The sequence below is a fragment of the Hypanus sabinus genome, chromosome 16 (genome assembly GCF_030144855.1).
Source record: "Hypanus sabinus isolate sHypSab1 chromosome 16, sHypSab1.hap1, whole genome shotgun sequence".
NCBI classification, from domain to species: Eukaryota; Metazoa; Chordata; class Chondrichthyes; order Myliobatiformes; family Dasyatidae; genus Hypanus; species Hypanus sabinus.
In genome coordinates, this window is record NC_082721.1 from 502550 (window position 1) to 508912 (window position 6363).

Genomic DNA, 6363 nt, shown 5'->3' on the forward strand with positions numbered 1-6363 from the left:
AATTACCTTTAGAATTGCTTTCACTCTGCTTCTGTGGACCCTAAAACAATTTCTGAAGATGTTATGGGACCTGTGGTCTCTGCCATAAATGGAGCAGGCGGTGCCTGATGTGTGGGTAAGTTGGTAGTGTGCAAGATGCTGTGACTTCTGCCTTTCTGTGTAGCCTCCATGCTCTCCTGATGCATGGGTTCATGCCCCTAACTGCCATCCCAGATGCTTCCTCTTCACCTTGAGTGGTCATGGGTCAGTGGTTCAGGAGCTTGTGGGGATATTACAATTTTCAAGGATGTTTTAAAGAAGATTCTCAATTACTTTCCTTTTTTCTCCTTCTCTCTGTCTATGACAGAGTTTTAAACAAAATGTTCGGAACGCTACCTGGGAGAGTATACTAGCACTAGTCTTGTTTTCATTCAAGTGACTTGGGGGAACTCTTCAGTGCTTTGAGGTTCTGCAGTAAGCAGTCCAAATCTTAAATTGGACCATACAGGAGAAGAGAAATCAATGTTGCCAAGTACAGGAATTTTATGCCAGGTTTGGGATCTCATTCAAGTTCAAATTTATTGTTGTTCTACCTCACATATGTAAATGAAACAACATTCCTCTGAAACCAAGGTGAAAAACACTGCACATATACCTCTCAACGCACATAAAATAATATTAACAGGTAATTCAAAATGTAAGTTGACATAAAGTATATTTATGACCTATAGTTAAATATATAACAGAATAAAGCTACTGATGTTGTCATAAATAGTATGTATTGGATGGTAGCAGGATGTCCAAAAGTCTTGCAGCCTGGGGGAAGAAGCTGTCACTCAGTTGTTCCTGCACTGCAGTGCCTTCTGTCTGATGACAGGAGATCAAAGAGATTGAGGGGTGGATAGGAGGGGTTCTTGATAACACTGGGGCCCTACGCGAGATGAAATTTAGTTATTCCAGGTATAATCGGAGAGGAATTATTCTCCTCTGCATCTACTCACAAAGGCCCCTGAGGGATTAAAACAATTTAACTTTTTCAGTGCTAAAATCATAACACAAGCATCAACATAAGAGTATCAAACATACACTAGGAGCAGAATTAGGCCATTTGGACCAACAAGTCTGCTCCACTATTCAATCATGACTAATTTATTATTCCTCTCAACTATATTTCCCTGCCTTTTCCCTGTAAATGTTGATGCCCTGACTAATCAAGACTAATCCTGTTTTAAATATACTCAGTGACTTGGACTCCACGGCCGTCTGTGGCAATGAATTCCACAGATTCACTATCATCTGGATAAAGAAATTCCTTCTCATCTTTGTTCTAAAGACACATACAGTACCTACATATTGACATATACACACACACACACACTTACTTCAGATGAGCAAAATGGAGGCTTGTAGGTCCATTTTCACCCAGTGATGTGTTATCCGATTAAGCATTATAGGAGGTGGAGCTTTTAAATCTGTCCATGCCCCTGGAATTTGAAAGGCAGCCACAGAATAAAGTCCCAGGTCAGTGCTCCTTGAGTTCACAGGATGCTCTACAAACACGCGTTAATATGAAAGAAACAGTACAAATTTCTGTCTGAGTGACTGTGGGGAACACATGCCTGTGTCTGGAACTGTGACCGTGTGAGGCGTGAGTGTGCGCGTACACATCAACGTGAAGAACAGTCAATTACTTCTACAAAAACATCATAAATTGTAAACCTGGTCAGTAAAGATCCTTTTCACTGAACGTTGTTTCTTCTACTGATCGAGGCGTTCCACATTGGAGGTTCAGGCAATGGAAAGCTGAAGCCTACTCCATGGTGTTCGGTTGCTCTGCTTTCTCATCAGCTGTGTCTGCAGCACACATCCTCTACTTCCTGCCTTGCTTGATGAGAAATAGATTACTGAACAGTTTCCTGCTTTATGCTGCCTTCCCCCCTCCTTTAACTCAGAGAAGTCATTTCCTGCAGTCCATCACCTACTCACAGAATGGATGTGTGATACATTGAAGATATCTGTTATTGTTGATGTTATTCTTCAGCATGAAGTTATGCCAGTCTATCTATATCAGCAAGTTGACATTTTTTATCATATTCCAAATATTTGATCAAAATCAGGCTGTTAGACTTGCTGGAATGCATCAAAGACTCATATTCCCAAAACATGCCGCACAATCTCAGAGCATCCAAAAGGATGTTTGAACCAATAAATTATGTTGTGATTAGTCATTAATGTAATGTACAAACTTTGACTGACAAACTTGCAGAGCAAATTTTCACAAACAGCACAGAAAAGGGCCTTTTAGCCCATTGAGATGATGCTGACTAACAACCACCCATTTACACTAATCCCCATTAATCATAAGGTGGGGTGGCCCTATTGGTGAGGAATGAGATTCAGTCCTTTGCAAGGGGGGACATAGGATCAGGATAAGTAGAGTCTGTGTGGATAGAACTGAGGAACAGTAAGGGCAAAAAGACCCTAATGGGTGTTGTCTATAGGCCATCAAACAGTAGCATGGCTATTGGGTGCAAGTTGAATAGGGAGTTAACATCAGCATGTGGCAAAGGCAATGTCGCAGTAGTTATGGGGGATTTCAACATGCAGGTGAACTGGGAGAATCAGGTTGGTGCTGGACCCCAGGATATGGAGTTTGTAGAGTGCCTTCGGGATGCATTCTTGGAACAGCTTGTACGAGAGCCGACCAGGGACAAGGCTATTCTGGATTTAGTGTTGTGTAATGAACACGATTTGATAAGCGATCTTGAAGTAAAGGAGCCATTAGGAGGTAGTGACCATAATATGATAAGCTTTTATCTGCAATTTGAGAAGGATAAGGGCAGATCGGAGGTGTCAGTGTTGCAGTTGAACAAAGGAGACTATGGAGCCATGAGGGAGGAGCTGACCAAAGTTAAATGGACAGATATCCTAGCAGAAAAGACAGTGGAACAGCAATGGCAGGTATTCTTGGGAATAATGCACAAGGTGCAAAATCAGTTCATGCCCTGGAGAAGGAAGGATTCAAAGGGGGGAAAGGGGCCACAGTGGTTGACAAAGGAAGTCAGGGATTGCATAGCATTAAAAAAAAAAGAAGTATGACAGAGCTAAGGTGAGTGGGAAGACAGATGATTGGGAAATTTTTAAGGAACAACAGAACTTAACTAAAAAGGCAATACGGGGAGAAAAAAATGAGGTACGAACGCAAGCTAGCCAGGAATATAAAGGAGGATAGCAAAAGCTTTTTTAGGTATGTGAAGAGAAAGACAATAGTTAAGAACAATGTTGGGCCCTTGAAGAATGAATTGGGTGAAATTGTTATGGGAAACAGAGAAATGGCAGAAGAATTTAATAAGTACTTTAGATCTGTCTTCACTAAGGAAGACACAAGCAATCTCCCAGATGTATGGATGGGCCAAGGACATAGGGTAACAGAGGAAATGAAACAGATTGACATTAGGAAGGAAACGGTGATGAGTAGACTGATGGAACTGAAGGGTAACAAATCCCCAGGTCCAGATGGTCTGCATCCTAGGGTACTAAAGGAGGTGGCTCTGGAAATTGCGGATGCATTGGTAATCATTTTCCAATGTTCCTTAGATTCAGGATCAGTTCCTGAGGATTGGAGAATGGCTAATGTTATCCACTTTTTAAGAAAGGAGGGAGGGAGAAAACAGAGAACTATCATCCTGTCAGCCTAACATCAGTAGTGGGGAAGATGTTAGTGTCCATTATTAAAGATGAAATAGTGGCATATCTAGATAGCAGTGATAGGATTGGGCCTAGCCAGCATGGATTTACCAAGGGCAAATCATGCTTGACTAATCTATTGGAGTTGTTCGAGGATGTAACCAGGAAGTTAGACAAGGGAGATCCAGTGGATGTAGTGTACCTCGATTTTCAGAAGACATTTGATAAGGTCCCACATAGGAGATTGGTGGGTAAAATCAGAGCTCATGGCATTGAGGGGAAGATATTGACATGGATAGAAAACTGGTTGGCAGATAGAAAGCAAAGGGTAGCGGTGAATGGGTGTTTCTCGGAATGGCAGGTGGTGACTAGTGGGGTGCCACAGGGCTCGGTATTGGGACCACAGCTGTTTACGATTTACATCAATGATTTAGATGAAGGCATTGAGAATAACATCAGCAAGTTTGCTGATGATACTAAGCTGGGTGGCAGTGTGACATGTGATGAGGGTGTTAGGAGAATTCAGGGTGACTTGGATAGGCTGGGTGAGTGGGCAGATACTTAGCAGATGACGGTTAATGTGAATAAGTGTGAGGTTATCCACTTTGGGAGTAAGAACAGGAAGGCAGATTATTATCTGAATGGTGTAGAGTTAGGTAAGGGAGAAATACAAAGAGATCTAGGAGTCCTTGTTCATCAGTCACTGAAGGTGAATGAGCAAGTGCAGCAGGCAGTGAAGAAGGCTAATGGAATGTTAGCCTTTATTACAAGAGGAATTGAGTACAAGAGCAAGGAAATCCTTTTGCATTTGTACAGGGCCCTGGTGAGACCACACCTGGAGTATTGTGTACAGTTTTGGTCTCCAGGGTTAAGGAAGGACATCCGGGCTGTAGAGGAAGTGCAGCGTAGATTCACGAGGTTAATTCCTGGGATGTCTGGACTGTCTTACACAGAGAGGTTAGAGAGACTGGGCTTGTACACGCTGGAATTAAGGAGATTAAGAGGGGATCTGATTGCAACATATAAGGTTATTAAGGGATTGGACAAGATAGAGGCAGGAAATATGTTCCAGATGCTGGGAGAGTCCAGTACCAGAGGGCATGGTTTAAGAATAAGGGGTAGGTCATTTAGGACAGAGTTAAGGAAAAACTTCTTCTCCAAGAGAGTTATGGGGGTGTGGAATGCACTGCCTCAGAAGGTAGTGGAGGCCAATTCTCTGGATGCTTTCAAGAAGGAACTAGATAAGTATGTTATGGATAGGGGAATCAAGGGATATGGGGACAAGGCAGGAACCGGGTATTGATAGTAGATGATCAGCCATGATCTCAGAATGGTGGTGCAGGCTTGAAGGGCTGAATGGTCTACTTCTGCACCTATTGTTGTCTATCTGTTCTCCCCACATTCTCATCAATTCCACCAGATTCTACCAGCAATCAATTAACTGAGAAACCCATGTTTCCTTAGGAATTGAGATGAAACTGCAGCACCAGAGGAAAAGTCATGCAGTCATAGAGAGAAAGTCCAGACTCCACACAGACAGCAGCAGAAGTTGGGATCAAACCCATGCGTTTAGTGTAGTGAGGCAGTGGTTCTACCCACTGTACCACAGGGTTCACATGGTCACAAGGAGAACGTACAAACTGCACACAGACAGCCCGGAGGTTGGGATTGAACTGGATCTTTTGAGGCAGTGTCTCTACCTGCTATACCTTGGTGATGGTGGGGGGGGGGTGTCACATGGTCACAGGGGGAACGTGTAAGCACCACACAGTGTCAGAGGTCAGGATCAAATCCAGGTATCTGACACAGTGCACAGTGACTTGACCATTTGTGCTGTGCAAAGCAACATCATTGATCATAGAAAAAATGGGCCTCAGTACTGGGGATATTGGTTTGGAACATGGGCCTCAGTACTGGGGATATTGGATTGGAATGTGGGCCTCAGTACTGGGGATATTGGTTTGGAATGTGGGGCACAGTACTAGGGATATTGTTTAGGGAAAAGACACTGTCATAGCTTCACTTATTTTTCCACTGAAGATTGAAGATTTGAGTACGTCAGCATTGGTAGTATTTTCCCAGTGCCCTTAGTAGTTGGTTCAAGTTTAAAAAGGATTCTAGAGGGCATCATCTGACAGACCATGGTTAATTTGCCAAGTCTAAGGTCTTGATCTTCAAACATCCCTTCCTTCAGATGCCCAGATAGTGTGCTGGTGCACTAAGGGTGATGGTGAACATCAAAACTGACTTTAGTCTTTGCTGTAAGTTGGGTCCAAGATATGGGAAGGGGTTCATGTTTTCCAAAATTACGCATGGTGAGCCACATTAGCAAAGTGTATTGAAGTTGATCCTTTCATATGCTTCCATTGTGCCTTGGAGATGATGACCCAACAACAGAACATTGCAATGGACCTTTTCTCCCCAGCTCAAAGTTCAAAGTAAAGTTTATTATCAGATACATACATGTCACCACATGCAACCCTGAGATTCTTATTCTGGGGGCATACTTAGCAAATCTATAAAACGGTAACTTTAAGACCATAAGACCATAAGATATAGGAGCAGAATTAGGCCATTTAGCCCATTGAGTCTGTTCTGATTGATCCAATTTTCCTCTCAGCCCCAATCTTCTGCCTTCACTCCATATCCCATCATGCCCTGACGAATCAAGAATCTATCAACCTCTGCCTTAAATAT

The 6363-nt window shown here is 42.9% G+C and overlaps 1 protein-coding gene across 1 annotated transcript in view; it reads right to left on the minus strand.

Moving 5' to 3' along the window:
* LOC132405933 (tyrosine-protein kinase JAK2-like) overlaps positions 1–1826 on the minus strand; it is a 194124-nt gene extending 192298 nt beyond the window's left edge. The window contains exon 1 of the mRNA XM_059990935.1: positions 1699–1826. The gene's annotated coding sequence lies outside the window, so the exon portion shown is untranslated. The remainder of the gene's footprint in view (positions 1–1698) is intronic.
* Between the last annotated feature and the right edge of the window lie 4537 nt (positions 1827–6363).